The 18,518-nt window shown below is 50.1% G+C and overlaps 2 long non-coding RNA genes and 1 other non-coding gene across 3 annotated transcripts; 2 read left to right on the forward strand and 1 right to left on the reverse strand.

Moving 5' to 3' along the window:
- Window positions 1–301: 301 nt before the first annotated feature.
- Window positions 302–4,688, forward strand: LOC129624721 (uncharacterized). The gene is made up of 3 exons (XR_008701119.1): window positions 302–360; window positions 1,607–1,706; window positions 3,712–4,688. It is a non-coding gene; the product is annotated as an uncharacterized LOC129624721 (long non-coding RNA).
- A 255-nt stretch (window positions 4,689–4,943) lies between these two features.
- TRNAC-ACA (transfer RNA cysteine (anticodon ACA)) lies at window positions 4,944–5,015 on the reverse strand. Its single transcript has one exon. It is a non-coding gene; the product is annotated as a tRNA-Cys (tRNA).
- Window positions 5,016–11,244: 6,229 nt separating this feature from the next.
- LOC129624774 (uncharacterized) lies at window positions 11,245–14,379 on the forward strand. Its single transcript, XR_008701164.1, has 3 exons — window positions 11,245–11,583; window positions 12,900–12,990; window positions 13,131–14,379. It is a non-coding gene; the product is annotated as an uncharacterized LOC129624774 (long non-coding RNA).
- Window positions 14,380–18,518: the final 4,139 nt, after the last annotated feature.

Consider the following 18,518-nt stretch of genomic DNA (forward strand, 5'->3'; position numbering starts at 1 on the left):
CGAGTTTCCACTGTAGAAACAGAAAACCCAGAGATGCAGACACTTTCGTAAACGTGGCTGCCGGCCCCCTGCCTGGAGCCAAACAAGGAGACTGAACAGTTTCAAACTCAGCCTCTCCCAGCATCCACTCTCCCGGTCCCAGAGCAAGCCCCATTCTGTTTTTCTCCCTGCCCCACATTCCTTCAGAGCTGGACGTTAATAAACTCATCACTGATGAGCAGGGAACACATCTGCTGAGGTTTTAATTACAGCAGAAAATTGGCCCAATTGGTATTTAATGTAGAGTAAGTATTGAGTTAACTGGTCAGGGCAGGAGTTGCTGAGGTTTGCATGGAGGTGTCCTGAGCCCTGCCTGGCTAGGTATCCCTGGGAATCTCTGAGGGCAGGTGGGGGCATGGTTCTTGTTCTCTGGGGGCTTCAGGAGGACCTCGCAGGCCCTGGAAGAGGAAGGGAAGCAGGCTGGGGAAGAGGTGAAAGGACATTTCTAAAACCTCAGCTCAGAGCTCTGCTCTCTGGCCTTGGAAATTTTCTCCCCTGTAATACTTGATCACCAGCTCATACAGGCAGCAGTGGAGGAAGGGTTGGGGCTCCCACATGAAGGTGTAGGAGGTGGGGAAGGAAGTGGAGGTCTGCTAGGACTGGAAGGATTGGGCCCCCAGATGGTCAAGTTTATGCCAAATGAATTAAACTTTCTGAGTGAGGACTGGGGAGGAGAAAGCTCCCTGTCCTTTTACCCAGCTTCCTGTGTCTCCCCCAGAGGATATGATAGAGCCAAACCTTCCAGGAGAGCTAGTGCTCATGAGAGAAAGAAATGAAAATCCCCAAACAATCAGAGGAAACAGGATAGGAGGAAACAACCCCACCCAGAACCCACTGTGGTTTATGAACTTTCCATACATTCCTGGTCCCCAGGATGACTGCATCTCACCCAGAAAGACAGTTTAGAAATCAGAGCAGAGTCCCTGGAGTCAGGTTGCCAAGACACTATCTCTGACAGTGTCTCTTACCAGCTGTGTGACTGAGGGCAAGTGACTTAAACTTTGCCTCAGTTTTCTTACCTGTAAAATGGGGGTATAATTTCAAACCATTAGGCAAGACTAGGCCCAGCTGCAGAAACAAAAAAAAACCAACGTCTCAGTGGCTGAAAATCACAGTTTATTTCTCACTCGTGTTTTATGTCTGTTTTGGGTCATTGAGGGGAGGCTTTGCACATCATAGTCATTAGTGGGGCATTCACATTCTGAAACATTCCTGGCTGTCACACCAGAAGGAAGTAAGAGCTTTGGAAGTTCCTGCACAGGCAATTCGGAGAAGGCAATGGCACCCCACTCCAGTACTCTTGCCTGGAAAATCCCACGGATGGAGGAGCCTGGTAGGCTGCAGTCCATGGGGTCACTAAGCTCTAGCATGGGAATAATGTGTGTCAGTTTCACTCGCAGTGCATTGGTTAGAACTAGTCACATGACCTCACCCACAAGATGGGCAGGAAGCACCATTCTTGGCCAGCAGCACTGGCTGTTGTGAGTCCATAATGAGTGTGAAGTGCTAAGGATCAGGCCTGGCCCGTAGTGAGCACCCCGTGCGTGTTCCCAATTTTGTGTTTCAGCAGGAAAAGTGATTCCATTCAGATGCCTGTTGTCCTTCTGACACTGGTTGAGCAGGATCAAGATGGACTAGTGGCCAGAAGCCTGGAAGGTACGCTCCAGGTATGCACCAGGTGTATCCCAGGGATGTCCAATCACTGAGGTCCAGGCCAGGGCATACTTGTGCCTGATCCTGAACCTGGACAAGACCATAGAGTTCCATCATGTATTCTGGGCTGGGAAAGGTGAGCTGGAGCCTGCCCTGGGCCAACAGGCACCCCCCAACCCTACAGAGACGCACCCCACCCCACACCATCCATGCTCCCTGGGCAAGGGCAAGTGCTCCTGTCAGCTCCAGCCTGCAGCCCTGAACCTTTGGGAGAGTTAGGAGTCTGCCATACCCCGCATTGTCCTTCATGTATCTGCCGACTGACATCCTTTTCTCTTGATTCACTTGGAACCGAGTCCTTTCACTCACTCAGTTCTCAACCCAAATAGAGGAAGTGACAGATCACAGGTAAGGAAACAGGCTGTCAGAGGCAAAGTCACCCACTCAGTGTCTGCCAGCAGAAAGGGATGGAGGCAGAATTCAAATCCAGGCTGCTCTGTCTATGGAGCTTGTAAAAATGTCTCCAGGGACTTCCCTAGTGGTCCAGTGGTTAAGAATCCATCTGCCAATGTAGGGGACACGAGTATGATCCCTGCTCCGGGAAGATCCCATGTGCCGAGGAGCAAGTAAGCCCTTGAGCCCCAATTACTGGAGCCCACGTGCCCTAGAGCCCAAGCTCTGTAACAAGAAGCCACAGCCATGAGAAAGCCAAGAGCTACAGCTAGAGAGCAGCCCCACTCATCATAACTAGAGAAAGTCTGTGTAATGAAGACCCAGCGCAGCCAAAAAATAAAATTAATTAATTAATATTCTAAAAATGTCACCAGCCTGCCTCTCTGAGGCTGCCCTTGCGTTCCCCACTAGCCACCGAAGTGTCCCACCAGCCTCCCACAACCTTCCCCCTCAACCCAGCCCCTGAGAGCAGCAGTCATGCAGAGGTACTGGTTTTACCATCATCCAACCAGAGCTCCCTTCCAAAGTGGGAACTGAGGCCTCCTAGGCATCCAGGTAGCCACCCCCCCCCAAAAGGTCACCATCACCCAAGGGCTTGAAAAGAATTGGCAACTCGAGTGAAAGTCCAGGCGCCCTCCGCGGATGCAGCTTAATTACACCAACAGGGCCCAGCCAGGCAGCTCCTGGGCCAGGAGGCTTCCTCCAGCAGCTTCGGCTTCAAGGAGGCACCAGAGAAATGCAGCTTGCCAGCTCTGAAATCCTCATCCAGCCCCTGTGGGAACGGTGGGAGGCCTCGGCCAGCCTGACCAGGAGGGGCCCTTTACCTGGGCTTTGTAGCCACATCGGTGGATTCCCAGATGGGGAGAGGAACGGGCAGTGTCCTGGCATGCTGGCAGGCACAGGGAAAGACGTGCTTGCCTGCCCTTCCCAGGGGGATTCATATATATATATATATATATATATATATATATATATATATACACATACACACACACACACACACACACACACACACACACACACACACACACCACTGCCCCTCCTCTGTTACAGGGGGTCGAGAAGCTCCCCCCACCTCAAAGCTTCCCAGGCTTCCCAGGTTTGATTCCTGCAAGCTAAACCCTGCCTGGGGCCTCCCTGCCCAGAAAGGGCAGGAAAGGAGAGTTAAGGAGGATTTAGAGACCCGCCCACCTGCTGAGAGATTAGCTGAGATCAATATACAGAGAGCTGGGCCAAGATCCCCTGGAGGGGCTCGTTAAGACCCGTGACCCCGAGAGGTAATTAACAGGCTTGCAGGGGTTGGGCGGGAGTACCACCCCACCCCCACCCAAGTGCTCAAGCAGCCCCCAAAGCGAGGGCTGGAGTCCCGGCTCCCTCCTTACTCCTCCACACCAGCCCTCTGTTCCGAATCTGGGTCTTCCAACCAGGTATGCTCCCTGGGGTATTCTGGAGGGAATCATCCGAATAGTCACTATCGTTTATTGGGTGCTTGCTGTGTGCCGCTACCTGTCACACAGTTCTGACCACAATCTGGGAGCAGTCGCTAACACAATATCTACTTTTCAGACGGGGCACAGAAAAGTGAAGGAGCTTGTCCAAGGTCACATCACCAGTAAATGATGAAGACTTCCCTGGTCAGAGAACGAGACGGTTGGATGGCATCACCGACTCGGTGGACATGAGTTTGAGTAAGCTCCGGGAGTTGGTGATGGACAGGGAAGCCTGGCGTGCTGCAGTCCGTGGGGTCGCAAAGAGTTGGACAGGGCTGAGCGACTGAACTGAACTCCCTGGTGGTCCAGTGATTAAGAATCCATCTGTCAGTGCAGGGGACACGGGTTCTATCCTTGGCCCGGGAAGACCCCATACTCCGCAGGGCAACTAAGCCGGCGCACCACAACTTCTGAGCCTGCGCTCTAGAGCCCTTGAACTGGAACTACTGCGCCTGCACGCTGCAGCTACTGAAGTCCATGCGCCTAGAGCCTGTGCTCCACAACAAAGGAAACTGCCGCAACGAGAAGCCAGGGCACCACAACAGAGAGCGGCCCCCACTTGAGGCAACTAGAGAAAGCCCACAAAGCAACAAACACCTGTGCAACCAAAAATAAAAATAATTAATTAAAAAAAAAAAGTAAATGATGAATCTGGGATTCAAATCCAGGCCCTTGGGAACCAAAGCTTGGGCCCCCACCCTTGTGAACTACAGTTTCTTTTACTTTCTCCCCATCCCCTGACCTGCTCAGACCGCTAGACAAGGTAACACCAATAACACCACCATATCGTCCCCAGTCATTTTTATGGCACCTTTAACCACTTAGAAGTCAACTGAGCATCCAGATGAAAGGAAAAAGTAGCTAGGCAATGAGGCACGTACTACCAGCCAAAGCACATAGCCCAGAAGGTCTATAAGCTCCAGGAAGATGGGGATCCCATAAATCTTATCTTGAGAAGCATAAAGACCAGCATGGGGTGAGTGGTCAGTATCTTTCTGTGGAGATGAATCGGACTCATGGTTGTGGCCCTGACATATAGCCTATTTACTCATAGAATGGCAACCCACTCCAGTGTTCTTGCCTGGAGAATCCCAGGGACGGCAGAGCCTGGTGGGCTGCTGTCTCTGGGGCCGCACAGAATCGGACACGACTGAAGTGACTTAGCAGCAGCAGCAGCGATAGTGAACTCACTCAGTCGTGTCCGACTCTTTGTGACCCCATGGACAGTAGTCAACCAGGCTCCTCCGTCCATGGGATTTTCCAGGCAAGGGTACTGGAGTGGGTTGCCATTTCCTTCTCCAGGGGATCTTCCCAGCCCAGGGATCGAACCCGGGTCTCCTGCATTGTAGGCAGATGCTTTACCATCTGAGCCACCAGGGAAGTCACATTTACTCATAGTTTAGACATAATAATAACTACCATAATAGTTGGTTATGTTAAATGAGCGAAGGGAACTAATCAAGGTGGACAAACCAACAGTGATGAAGGCAAGAGATGGGAGGAAATCTTCCTGTGTCTGGATTCCTTCTTTTGTAAAATGGGTTATCATAAGGGTTACTGAAAGGTGTATCTTTCAAGTGTCTAGCATGGTGCTTGTCACTTAAATATTAACTTGAATTTTTGAGGAGGCCAGTGTGAAAACTACGAAAACAGACACAAAATCTCAAAAAGCATGGCAGCCTAGGAACAACCTTGTGAGATTTGAGGAGAGCTATTGAACAAGATCAGAACTTGTTTCCGCCACAAAAAGCAGGACTAAGATCCTGTTATTTACAGAAAGCCTAATGGGGATTTGAAAAACTACGTATAACATTGATATAAGTAACAAGAGCTGACATCTATCAGCTCCAGGGCATTTGTACCTCCCTGCAATTGAATGAAATGGATACTGTAATAATGCCATTTATAGAGAAGGAAATAGAAGCTCAGAAAAGTGAAGAAACTTCCCCAAAGTCACCCAGCATACAGTGGTCAGGCTGGGACAAGTCCCAGCTCTGTCTGACCCCAAATCCTGCCCTGAGAAAGATTAAAAGGATAAACACCTGAAGATCAACAGTGATTTCCTCAAGGCCAGAAGTTTGGGCAGAATTTATTGTCTTCTGGTATACACGGAGTATGTTTCCTGCCTGTAATAAGAAAAAAGCCAAATATTAAAAAATTCTCCCTAAATATAGGTAAGAGGAAAGTTCAAGAGGAAGAAGCCTTTTTGGTTAGGGTCCCCACGGGAAGGACAGGAAAGCCTGGCGTCCTGCAGTCCATGGGGTTGAAAAGAGTCGGACATGACTTAGCGGCTGAACAACAACCGCACAGAAAGCAGACTCTGAAATTTAGGGATGTGACTTAAGGTCTGTTATAAAGATTCAGGAAAGGCCCTTCCTGGATGTCCAGTGGTTAGGGCCCCAAGCTTCCACTGCAGGGGGAACGGGTTCAATTCCTGGTTGGGAAACTAAGATCCTGTAGCCCTCATGGTGTAGCTAAAAAAAAAAAAGTTTAAGGAAGCTGTAGGAAAAGTTCCTACAACTTCCTGGGGCCCAGTGAGGTTGGGGAACCATTACCACCCCTGGGAGCAGTGGTTTCTGGTCAGGGGAGTGACCAGTTTGCAGGACAGGCTTAGAGCTATCCCCCCGCCTCTCCCATCCACCTTCACCTACTGGGTACCTCCTGAATCCACTGGAAGCCAGAGGACCAGGGAGACTCCGATCCACTCCAGCATCCTAGGCTCGATGGAGGGGAATGAAAGTGGGTCTTTTTTTTTCAATTTGGCTGTGCTGGGTCTTAGTTGCAGCACAGGGCATCTTTAGTTGAGGCATGCAGGATCTTTTAGCTGTGTCATATGAATTAGTAAAGCCATGTGGGATATAGTTCCCTGACCAGGGATCGAACCCAGGCCCTCTGCATTGTGAGCCTGAAGTCTTATCCGCTGGACCACCAGGGGAGTCCTAAAAGTGGGTCTTGAAGGCCACATGGGAACTAATTTATCCTACCTCATATCCCCTGGTTGTTTAAGAGTCAACTCTGGTGGCTCAGACGGTAAAGCGTCTGCCTACAATGCGGGAGATCCGGGTTCAATCCCTGGATCGGGAAGATCTCCTGGAGAAGGAAATGGCAACCCACTCCAGTATTCTTGCCTGGAGAATCCCATGGATGGAGGAGCCTGGTAGGCTGCAGTCCATGGGGTCGCAAAGAGTCGGACACGACTGAGTGACTTTACTTTCACATATCCCCTCTGGAATGTAAATGAGCAAGGGACAGGATCAGGAAGCCATCCGGACACAAGTCCTGAAGCAGCTGTGACTCTTAACATACAGGAAGTGAGAAGGAGGCAGAGGGCAGGCAGCCCTTCTCTGTACCCTCAGTGGGGCCATGGGTCCATTTTAGAGCTGTCAGCTTGGGTGGTTCAAGGGTCCAGGATTACTAAGAGTCTGGGGAATGCTCTCATTTCCAAGAGTGCTCAAACCTCAGTTCCCTAATCCATGAAATGGGTATAATCATGGCTATGCCACAAAGTCACTGTGAGAGTTAGCAACATCATTACACATAAAAGGACCGGGAACATAAAAAACGGTAATAGACGTATTGAGTGACAGTTATGTGCTACAAGTTGTTTAATCGCTTTTCCCGTGTTAATCCACTTAAGTCTCACAATAACACTATAAAGTAGGATTTAGAGATTCAGTTTGGTGAAAGTGGAAATAGGAAGGTTAAAGAATGAGCTGGGGCCCCACAGTGAGGCTGCTGGACCCTTGACCTTCCTTTACCAAATGCAGTGGTTTTTCTACCCACAACCCCGTAACTCCCATGGAAAAGAACAGATGAACAAATGGAAGAATGTCAGAGCTGGAGAAAGACTATATTTTCTTGGGCTTTTCTTGGAGCTGGTGGCAGGTGGAGGTGGGTGGCTAGTATAATAACCCAGGGAGCATGTGTACCCATCCCTCTCCTTTAAAAAAAAAAAAAGTGTTTATTTATTTGGCTGCACTGGGTCTTAGTTGCAGCATGTGGGATATTTGGTTGAGTTATGTGGGACCTAGTTCCCTGACCAGGAATCAAAGCAGGCCCCTTGCATTGGGAGCTTGGAATCTTAGCCATTGGACCAACAGGGAAGTCCCCTCCCTCTCGCTTCTTAACCATTGAGTTCCACTCAGACCTTTCTTGCCAAATCAGGGAGGGGTTTGGGGCAAAACTGGTAGGGGGAAGCATCTTTTTCAAGATCAGAGGAAGGGGGCTTCCCCTCTCCTGATTCTCATTTCACTTTTATCGGGGAAAAGCACCCCCCCATGCGATGAGATGAAGCAATGGTTCCTGGGGGCCTCATGGCCCCATTGCCATAGCAACCAGACTCACTAGCAGTTTCTGGTACAGAAACATTGCTTGGACCCACAGCTTGGGCTGGAGAAGTTGAAGGGTAGAAAAGAAACTTTAAGAGCTTTCTTTTGCTCTGAGAGCGGACCACTTACTCTCCAGGGCCAGTGGAGACTAGAAGTCCAAGTCCCAGGACACGGGGGAGAGGCACTCCCACCCTTGGCCCCCACTCCTGAATCTGGGGCAGCTGCTTAAATTTTCCAACTTTTGTTTGCACCAAAGACTGTTGTGAAACATCTGAGGAGGAAAGTGTCAGGCAGGATTCACTCAGCATATAGGTCACTTATAGCTCTAGGGGACTTTTTCTTTTGTTTTTCTCTTTTCCTTTTCTTCCCTTTGAATGAGGTATAATTTGCATAAGGTAAAGTGATCAGATATTGTTTCAGCTTGATGAATTTTTGTGTGTCTATACCACCCAGCTCAGGAGAGGTCAGGTCCATTCTTCCAGAAAGTTCCCTTACACCCTTTCCTGAAAGTCAGTATTCCCCAATCTGACTCTATCATCACGGGTTAGTTTTACTTGTGCTTGAACTTCATGTAAGTGGAACCCTGTGTCCTCTTCTGTATCTTGTGTATTTCATGTTATGTTCAACCTCCGGTGTTATTAGCCTGTTCTTTTTTGTTGTTGTATTTTGTTGTAAGGATTACTCTGTTTCCTTGCTCTACTGTTGATGGATATTTGAATTGTTCGCAATAACTGGTTACTGTGACTAAAGCTGCTATGAACATTCTTGTATGTGTCTTTTGGGAAACACAAGTTCACATGTCTGTTGGGTAAGTACCCAGGAGTAGAACTGGTGGGTAGTAAGGCAGGTGTTACATGTAATCTTAGGAGATAGTGCTCGTTTTCCAAAGTGGTTATAGCGTTTCACGTTCACACCAAGAGTGCATCAAGGTTCCAGCTTCTCCACATTCTGTCAACAACACTTAGCATTAGTAGTTTTTCATTCTAGCCATTCTGGTGAGTCTGATATTTCATTGTGGCTTTATTTATATTTCTGTGATGACCAATGACACTAAACATTTTCCCAAAAGCTTATTGGCCATTTTGATAACTGTCATTTCAACTCTTCTATCAGTTTGGTTTTCTTGATTTGTAGATACTCTTTATATATTCCAAATATGAGTCCTTTGTCAGATATCAGTTCAGTTCAGTCGCTCAGTGTCCAACTCTTTGTGACCCCACGGACTGCAGCACACCAGGGTTTCCTGTCCAACACCAACTCCCAGAGCTTGCTCAAACTCAAGTCCATCAAGTCGGTGATGCCATGCAACTATCTGATCCTCTGTTGTCCCCTCCTCCTCCTGCAAATTTCTTCCTTCTGGGAGAACATGTCCTACTCCGAATTTTCTCCCCAAATTTTGTGCTGGGAGTGACCACAAGAACAAGATTATCCTTTCCTAGTTCCATCATCATAAAGAAAGCAGGTGCCCTGCTTTATTGAATACCTGTGATATGTCAAGAACTTTACATCAGTGAAGTGAAAAGTGAAAGTGTTGGTTGCTCAGTTGTGTCCAACTCTTTGGGACCCCATGGACTGTAACCCTCCAGGCTTCCCTGTTTATGGAATTCTCCAGGCAAGAATACTAGAGTGGGTTGCCATTTCCTTCCTCAGGGGATCTTCCTTACCCAGGAATAGAACCTGGGTCCCCTACACTGCAGGCAGATTCTTTACCACCTGAGCCACCAGGGAAGCTCAAAATCAACAGGTCCTGCTGGGATACGAACCCAGGATCTCCTATTTACATCAGTCATACCCTTAAATAGTCACAACATTCTTATTTATTTAACTTACTTATTCAACACATATCTGAAAATAGAACAGGTGCCAGAAATTGTTGGACACAATGAGAACAAGAGTCAGGGTCTAAAAAGAGACTGTGTTCCAGTGGCAAGTGGTGAGGCATACTGTACACATGAAAATACAAAACCAAGGCAGGATCAGAGGGTGGAGGGTGCTGGAAAAGTGGTGGATGGAGAGCAACTGGGGTGGTGGGGAAGATCCCATGGATGTGAGATGGAGCTGGGGCTTGAAGATCAAAGTCAAACCAGCCATGTAAAATCTAGGGTGAACAGTGCCTCCAGAGGTGGGGGAACAGCTAGCATAAAGGCTCAGTGGGGCCAAAGTGGAGTAAGAAATGGGAGAGCGATCCAGAAGAGGCTGAGTGAAGGATTTAGATTGAATCTAAGAGCCATGGGGATGGACTGCAGCGTCCTGAATACTCAATCCTGACAGCAGAGAGAGTTGAAGCTGGGAGTTCAAGGCAGAGGCAACTGTGATAAGCCAAGTAATCCTGACAGGGACAGGACAAGGGTGTGGGACACAGGAATGGGAAGAAGTAAGTGAATTCAGGCTCTATTTGAAGCCGGTTATTATGGACAGAGGAGCCTGGCAGGCTACAGGCCATAGGGTCGCTAAAAGTCAGACACAACTGAAGCGACTTAGCACGCATGCACATTATCATCCACAATTTGGAGGGAACAGAATCTCAAGAGAGGTCAAGTGATTTGCCCAAGGTCACACAGCTCAGAAATGGGGAACAGGGAAGAAAATTCAAGCCTGACTTGTCAATTATATGAAAGATGTCAGGTTGTCAATTATATGAAAGATGTCAGGTTCTGGACAGAGTGACCTCAGGAGACCCAGAGGTGGGGATCCAGGGTGCTGGTGGGGTACGGGAGGGGGCCTCAGACCCAGAAAATCTACCTGTCCTTAAGTTGGACTCTGCTTGTCCCTGGACTGCAGGGCTGGTAAGCAGCAAGCTACAAATTGAACGGAGACCCAGTGACCAGACGTATGAGAGGTGATCCAAACTAGTCTGGACCCCGTACAGCCAGGGTAGACCATTCAGAGATGACAGGGGCCATGGGTCGTCAGAGACCCTGGAAGTCCCACCCGATCTTTGTGGGGAGGAGGAGGTTGGGCGCTGCGGCTGCCAGCCCCATTAGCACCAACGTCATTATCCTAGATTTATGTGTATAATTTTTCTCCCCCCACTCCAACCCCCAATAGCTCCAGCATCTCCCCTGGCTGCAAACTAGACTCCCCCGGAAACAGCCGGGGAGCTGCCGGCTTCGCGGTCATTAGCACGCAGGGAAGGGGGTGTGGGGGGTAGGGAGCAGTCAGCACGAGGAGGGGGGTACGGGGAGAAGACGAGAGAGGAGGAGGGAGGCAGCAAACGGAAAGGATGGGAGTGAGGTAACAAGATGGAAGAGAAGAGGGGAAGGAAACCGGGCCGGGAGGGGAGGAGGAGCCACGGCGGGTTCTGGGAGCGGGCACGAGTCCCAGACGGCGTGGCAGCAGAAAGCGGGTCCCAGGGGCAACCCAGGGTCTCCAGAGCCTTTTCCGGCCAATGCCGAGGCCGACGAGGGACTCCTTCAGTTCAGGAGTTACTAGAAAGCCAGAAGCCCGAAACCCCTTCTTCTAGGAATCAACGCCCAAGGCTGGCTGCCGGGTCCCCGGCGCCCCCCCACGGCCGAGCGAGCCCGCCTGCGGGGGCTGCCCCTTAAGAGCCCAAGCCTCCGGGTGGTGGTCGGGGGGAGCCAAGGCCCCTCCATTCCGAAGGAAATCAATGCCGCGTTAATGTAAGATTTCCAGGCCGGAGGCAGGAGGCGCTTCATAAAAGATGTATTGTTTCGACCGCACGCGCTCCTCCCCAGCATCCTGCAAGATGGCGGCGGCCCCGGCGGAGGGGAGGGCGCGGAGCCGAGCCCGCCGGCCCGGGGAGAGGGGGTGGCAGGAGCGGGGAGTGCGGCCCTCTCTCCTGCTGGGGAAAGTGGGCAGAGATGAAGGAAGGGAGGAGAGAGAGAGAGAGAGAGAGAGAGGGAGGGAGGGAAGGGGCTGGGAGATCGAAGGGGAGGCGGGAGCAGGGCCGGCGGGCTGGGGACGGGTGGCGGGGAGGGCGGTACTGAGTCGCCCCCCTCAGTAGGTGGCGAGGATGGCTGGGAACCGGAAGGAGGGAAAAGAGAGGCCGCCCGAGGAGGTGGCGCCGAGAGTGACAGGACAGCACGCCGGAGCTGGGGGTGGGAGACAGGCTGGGGAGAGGTGAGGAGCGGGGAGGGCGGGGGCCGGCAAGCGAGGTGAGCTGGAGTGGGCGGGGCGAGGGAAGGAGGCAGTGAAAGAAAATGGGAGCAGGAGGCAGAGGGGCGCCTGGACCGGAGGGAAGGGCCCCCCCACCCCCACCCCGAGCTGTCGCGGGGCTCCTCCCCGCCCTCCAGCCCAGGCTCCCCGCCGGCTCATTGCTGGTTCCTATGCACTGCCCCCACCCCAAGACTCGAGCCTAGGAGCCCCCCCTTCAAGGAGGTGGCTACACCCCATTGGCCTGTCTCCTAACCCTCTTGTCCTGGCACCAGGGGTGGCAAACGAAGAGGGAACAACCTCCTCCATCCGTCTCTCTCTGGGCATCCTGCCCTGCCCAGGGACTGGCATGTATGTGGCAATACCCGCAGTGTCCCCCAACTCAAGGCCTCCAGGGTTGACCCCAAAGAGCCCCCTTTCCTTAGCGGGAAGGAGGTTTGGGTACATCTACATCCATCCTACCTTCTGGAGAGGCATGCGGAGGTTCCAGAGAGGGGAAACTGCAGTAGAAGAGAGCCAAAGCACAGTATGGACCGCCTCACCCCTCCCAAGGGTCCCACCCTTAGTGCCCCCCAGTCCCCCCACCACCCGGCTCCTGGCCTACTCCCCATCCTCCGTGGCAACCACGGTGAGTTTCAAGCCCCCCTCCCCCTCTTCCAACCTTCCTGCTTCACCATAGGGGAGCTCCCAAACGCCTGAAAATATCTTTAAATTAGGAAAAAGAGCTAAGCCGCCAGGGTCCTTTGGTCTGTTAAAGGAGGAGCAAAGGCCACGGGCGCCCCCTCCCACCCCCCCCCCCCTTACTCTCGTTTTGCATTTGAAGCCCAGACAGAGGATCCAGCTGGAACAATGACGGGGGCCTGCCCAGCCAGCCCCAGCTGCTTCCTTTTCAGTGGCCCTGTGCCCCCTGCCAGGTGTGCCAAAATTAGAATGGCTCCCTTCTCGGGCCCTTTTCATCCCCCTCTCCCCCTCTGTCCCCCTCCCCTCCCCCCGGGGGCTCCTGGGGTTTCCGAAGCACTAATGAAGCTCACATCCCTGCCTTTTCTTTAAGCAGATCCTGACTGGGGGAACTGGAGTCTGGGTCCACGATGGAAATCTGCCCTTGAAGAACTGCCCCCAGGGATGGATTCCAGTGCTATGCTCCACGCAGCACCTTCCCTACCCCACTTCCTACTCCTCAAGCCCCTCTAGGTCCTGGTGACATCCACTCCTCCAGGCAGCCCTCCCAGCCTGCTGGCGCTTGCTCCCTACTGTTTCCCATGGGGCTGGGCAGTGGGCTCTGGCTGCCTAGGTTCAGATCCAGGCCTCACCTCTTTCTGCCTCTATTCCCCCGCCACCCCCCCCCCCCCCACCGGCAGCTTGGTTAACCATTCAGAGCCTCAGTGTCCCCATCTGTCAAACGAAGGTGGCTTTGGAAACCTATGTCATGAGACTTTTATGATGCTGAAAGGTCATATGTGCAAACTGGGTAGAAGAATCCCTAGGCCTGTTGCTGGAGCCACACCGGCTCCTCATGTGTGCCACGTTGCTTCAGTGGTGTCCGATTCTTTGTGAACCTATGGACTGTAGCCCACCAGGCTTCTCTGTCCATGGGGATTCTGCAGGCAAGAATACAGGAGTGGGTTGCCATGTCCTCCTCCAGGGGATCTTCCTGACCCAGGGATCAAATTCAAGTCTCTTATATCTCCTGTACTGGCAGGCGGGTCCTTTACCACTAGCGTCACTTGGGAAGCCCTTATACTGGCCCCTCACTAAACCCCAAACACACCCGGCGTGCTCCTACCTCTAGGCTTCCCACTGGGTGTTCCTTCCAGATGTCCCCACGGCTCCCTCCTCCCTTCACTCACATCTGTGCTAGTGTGCCGCCGCCTCAGAAGGACCCTCCCAAGCCATCGCCAGGCTGTTAGCCATCACTCGTTTATCACCACCTGGCATTATATTACTTACCCGAGCTTAGGCTCCGCAACCCAAAGGCCCTGGCTTCACAGTTATTGGCTGTGTGACCTTGGGCATGTTACTTAACTCCTCTGAACTTCAATCCCCTCATTTTTAAAATGGGGATAGTAATAAAACCGGTCTCGTACAACTGTTGGGTGAATAAGTGACTTAGCAGATGGAAAACCTTCAGAACAGTGCGTGGCCCACACTAGGTGGTATTCCCAAAACTACTTTTGTTTCTCTTATTTTTGAGTACCCTCTCTCCTTCCCTCCCAGCCCCACCCCCAACTAGAATGTATGCCCTCCTGAGGGCTAATACTTCAGGGGGCAGTCTTTGTTTTATTCACTGCTCTATTCTCAGTACTCAAATGACCTGGTATCTAATAGATGCTCAATACTTGTTTGTTAAATGAATAAGAGAGGTTCTACTGGACCTGTCCGAGTCTCAGTTTTCTCATCTGTAAAATGGGATGATAATAGCATGTACTTCACAGATGTTGAGGACTCCATGAAAAAAGCGCTATTACTATTTTTTGCAGTAATTCAGTGAGTCTACAAACATAATACCTAGTATTAATACTTAGTACACAATGTAACTGTGTATTATATATGTAATTGTATATCATATAATATTGTATATAATATATAATTCTAGATCTAGAAGCAGGGAGAATTATGCGAGATACCTTTTACTGCCTTCAACACTCTTGGTTTCTTCCTTTGCTAACAGAGTATTTGCTCTGATTGGTTGGCCGATTCCCTGTTCTCTGCTTCCCGCCCAGCCTCCCTTGCTTCTCATTGGCCATAAGTGTGGCTGAGTGACACATTTCTAGCCAATGAAACCCAAGCCAAAGTTGGCTGAGGGGTTCAGGGAAGGATGAGCCTCTTATATGAGCCTCCATTGCCTTATGGGAGAAGGTAATGGCAACCCACTCCAGTACTCTTGCCTGGAGAATCCCATGGATGGAGGAGCCGGTAGGCTGCCGTCCATGGGGTCGTTAAGAGTCGGATATGACTGAGCGACTTCATTTTCACTTTTCACTTTCATGCATTGGAGAAGGAAATGGCAACCCAGTCCAGTGTTCTTGCCTGGAGAATCCCAGGGATGGGGGAGCCTGGTGGGCTGCCGTCTATGGGTCGCTAAGAGTCGGACACGACTGAAGCGACTTAGCAGCAGCAGCAGCCATTGCCTTATATATAAAATGGGGATTAACAACAGCAACGAGCTGGGGTGAAGATCACACAACTGACCTAGAGGGATATCCAGGTGACCATGGGAATCCAAGTGGTGTTAGCCGTTGGTTTCCAGCAGCACCACACTCCAGATTGTCTGGTGAGAAAAAAGCAACTTTTTGTTTAAGCCACTGCTGTTCAGGTATTTTTATATTTGCAGCCCAATGTATTCCCATATAATGACACTGAATTTTTCTGGATCTCCAAAAATACTCAGGATAGGGTTTTGTTGGTTAGTCACTAAGTCATATCTAACTCTTTGCAACCCCATGGACTGTAGCCTGCCAGGCTCCTCTGTCCATGGGGTTTTCCAGGCAAGAATACTGGAGTGGGTTGCCATTTCCTCCTCCAGGGGATCTTCCTGACCTAGGGATTGAACCCAGTCTCCTGCATTGGCAGGCAGATTCTTTACCACTGAGCCACCAGGGATAGGGTAGCTGTTTATGAACATTTTTATGTTAACAAAATATAGATTGAGACTCAGGCACTGCAACATTAAAAAAAAAAAAAAATGGAGAAGTGTGTGCATTTAACTGGGCCCCTGTGCAGCCCAGGAAGAGGTGATAAGAAACAGTCTATAAGGGAAGGAGAGAGTTACAAGGTAAATTGTGTCCCCCCTCCAAAAAAAATACATGTTAAAGTCCTAACTCCCAGTACCTCTGAATGTAACCTGATTTGGAAAGAAGGTTGTTGCAGATGTGTGTAGTTAAAATGATGTCATACTGGAGTAGGGTGGGACCTTAATCCAATATGACTGAATTATATTATACATTTCTTCTAAGGAAAGAGACAGACACACAACGGGAGAATGCTACATGGTGATGGAGACAGACTGGAGTGATGTGTCTACAAGCCAAGGAACGCCAAGGATGACTGACAACCACGAGAAGCTGGGAGAGGCATGGAGAGACCTCAGAGAGAGCGGGGCCCTGCTGACACCTTGATTTCAGAGTTCTGATCTCCAGACCTGTGAGATGATATATTTCTTTTTAAAATTTTTTTGCTATTTATTTATCTATGGCTGTACTGGGTCTTCGTTGCTGCACATGGGTTTTCTCTAGTTGTGGCGAGTGGGAGCTACTCTGTTGCAGGGCACAAGCTTCTCATTGTGGTGGCTTCAGCTCCGTGAAAGTGTTAGTGGCTCAGTCATGTCCGACTCTTTGTGACCCCATGAACTGTAGCCCTTCAGGCTCCTATGTCCATGGAATTCTCCAGGCAAGAATACTGGAGTGGGTAGCAATGCCCTTCTCCAGGGGGTCTTCCTGACCCAGGAATCAAACCAGGGTCTCCTGCATTTCAGGCAGATTCTTTACTGTCTGAGCCACCAGTGAAGCCTTTCAGCTCAATGACTTGGAGCAAATCTTTTGCCCACTCCTGGCTTTTGTATGCTTAGCACTCTCTGCAGTCCCAACGCATAAAGCTGGACAACAGGGGTCCTCTGTCCATGGACATGGCATCACTTCACATACTGCGAAGCCCTTCCAGCCTTCCAGAATCTCCCCAGGCAGAATTAATGCATTCCAAGTGCCTCAGTGCAGGGTTAGGTGGCTGCTGTCATTACTGAGAATTTAAGGCTATTGATGTCCTTGTTTCTCCAGCAAGTCAAGAACCTCCCTGAGAGCAAGAAATGGCCTTTCATTGATGCAGCCCAGTGTGACAGAACTATCTTCTGGTAAAACAAAGGGGTGTAACTCCCTTTAGGTGCACAGGCACTCAGTAATGTCCATCTGGTCAAAAGCAAGAGAATTTACATGTGTGACACAAGCTGAATCTCAGTGAAGACCCCAGTGCTGCTGTTAAAATGGCCTGGGTTCAAATCCCAGTCCAACCTAGGACTGGCTGAATCAATTGTAAGTGAGTGACTTTGTTGCTCTGTGCCTCAGTTTCTCTGACTGTAAAATGGGGAATAGTGGCAATCCTACCTGGTTGGACCATTTCAAGGATTATGTTTTTTTTTTTTAAGTTGAAGTATAATTGCTTTAGGGCTTCCCTGGTGGCTCAGTGGCAAAGAATCCACCAGCAATGCAAGAGATGCGGGTTCAATTCCTGGGTTGGGAAGATCCCCCTGGAGGAGAGCATGACAACCCACTCCAGTATTCTTGCCTAGAAAATCCCAAGGACAAGAGGAACCTGGTGGGCTATAGTTCATAGGGTTGCAAAAAGTCAACATAACTGAGCGACTAAGCACAGCATACACACACATAACTGTTTACAATTCTGTGTTAGTTTCAGGTATGTAGCAAAGTGAGTCAGTTATACATACGCATATATCCACTCTGTTTTAGATTCTTTTCCCGTATAGGTTATTACAGAGTATCAAGTAGTTCCCTGTGCTATACAGTAGGTCCTTATTGTTTATCTGTTTGATATACAGTACTGTGTATATGATGGATTAAACCTTTAATCCATTTGAGTTCATTTCACCAGTGATATAAGAAAGGGATCTGGTTTCATTCTTTCACATGTGAATATCCAGTTTTCCCAGAACCAGACTTCCCTGGTGGCTCAGACGGTAAAGCGTCTGCCTGCAATGCAGGAGACCCGGGTTTGATTCCTGGGTTGGGAAGATCCCCTGGAGAAGGAAATGGCAATCCACTCCAGCACTCTTGCCTGGAAAATCTCATGGATGGAGGAGCCTGATAGGATACAGTCCATGGGGTCACAAAGAGTCGGACACGACTGAGCGACTTCACTTTCACTTTCACCTTTTCTCTATTGAATCTTCTTGGGTCCTTTGTCAAATATTAGTTGGCCAAATATGTATGGGTTTACTTCCAGGCCTCTTGATTCCATCCTACTGGTCTATGTGTCTTTTTTTAATGCCAATACTATACTGTTTTGATTACTATTACTTTGTAATACAGTGTGAAAACAAGATGTTTGATGCCTCTGGCTTTGTTCTCGCTCCCTTCAAGGATTAAATGAGATCATACCATACTCGGAAGTTAGATGCACAGTAAGTGTGTAATGAGTGTTGGTTCCATACATGAGTGGGCAGCACTGGCAGAGTGTGTGCGTGGAGAAAGATGTGAGGCCAGCGAGCTGCCCCGCAGGGGCCATACGGTCAGCACCAGTGGACTAAGAACTCTTCCCTTATATCATTTTCTTCCTTATGCAGGTACAGGAAGGGAAAGGGGCTGACCAGGGGTGATGCGAGATCCAATCTAGCCTGACTTGACACTTCACTCCATCATTACTGAGCACCTACTGTATGCCAGTATATGATTTATGATACAAAAGCCTCTTAGCAGGAGAGAATCAGCTGGATGGA

Source organism: Bubalus kerabau, chromosome 1 (genome assembly GCF_029407905.1).
Source record: "Bubalus kerabau isolate K-KA32 ecotype Philippines breed swamp buffalo chromosome 1, PCC_UOA_SB_1v2, whole genome shotgun sequence".
NCBI lineage: Eukaryota > Metazoa > Chordata > Mammalia > Artiodactyla > Bovidae > Bubalus > Bubalus kerabau.